A 432-nucleotide genomic window follows, 5' to 3' on the forward strand; every position below is an offset into this window, starting at 1 on the left:
TTTATGCACTCCAAATGATCAGAACAACTGTAACAACATCCCTGGTTAAGCAATACAACAGCTTCAGGAACTTGTGGCTCTTCAATCCCGTCTGTCTCCCTAGTCACTTTTTTATTTTATTTTATTTTATTTTATTTCATTTCATTTCTCTATTCTGTTGCCTTCCTTGTATCCATAAGCAATACAGATTATCTTGGCAGGATTTTTTTCTTTAGATAGATGAAATATGACATTTTACTCCTTTTGGTAAATATCCTGTCCATACCGATACATTTCTCCCCATTTCCTTTGCGATGTGTAATTTTATAAACAAATGTGCCATAGTTTTTCTGTCCATCCAGCTTACTCCTGATGAGATGTAGGTTGTTTTTCTTTGTGAAGCCATCTCTTCCCCCCTACACACGGAGACAGGAGCTTCTTCTTCTTCTTCTT

Source organism: Mus pahari, chromosome 3, assembly GCF_900095145.1.
Source record: "Mus pahari chromosome 3, PAHARI_EIJ_v1.1, whole genome shotgun sequence".
NCBI classification, from domain to species: Eukaryota; Metazoa; Chordata; class Mammalia; order Rodentia; family Muridae; genus Mus; species Mus pahari.